The sequence below is a fragment of the Chrysochloris asiatica genome, unplaced genomic scaffold, assembly GCF_000296735.1.
Source record: "Chrysochloris asiatica unplaced genomic scaffold, ChrAsi1.0 scaffold00120, whole genome shotgun sequence".
Classification (NCBI taxonomy): Eukaryota; Metazoa; Chordata; class Mammalia; order Afrosoricida; family Chrysochloridae; genus Chrysochloris; species Chrysochloris asiatica.
Genome location: NW_006408638.1, coordinates 5,123,990 through 5,124,344, shown reverse-complemented (window position 1 = coordinate 5,124,344; position 355 = coordinate 5,123,990).

Here is a 355-nt window from a genome sequence, read left to right as displayed (position 1 = left end):
GATTTTTGTTTTCTTGATATTGAGATGTAATCCATATCTAAGGCTGTGCTCCTTGATCTTCATAAGTAAATGTTTCAAGTCCTCTTCACTTTCAGCAAGCAAACAACAACAATACAGAGATAATATTCTAGGAAGAATACCAAGGTTCAAACCCATATTTATCTCTCTGGTAGTGTAGTGGTTACGAATCAGGCTGCGAACCTTAAGGTCAGCGGTTCGAAGCTACCAGCCGCTCCGCAGGAGAAAGATGAGGCTTTCTACTCCCGTAAAGATTTACACCCTTGGAAATCCTGAACAGGGTCGCTATGGGTCGGAACCGACTCGACGGCACTTAATAACAACAACAACAAGGGAG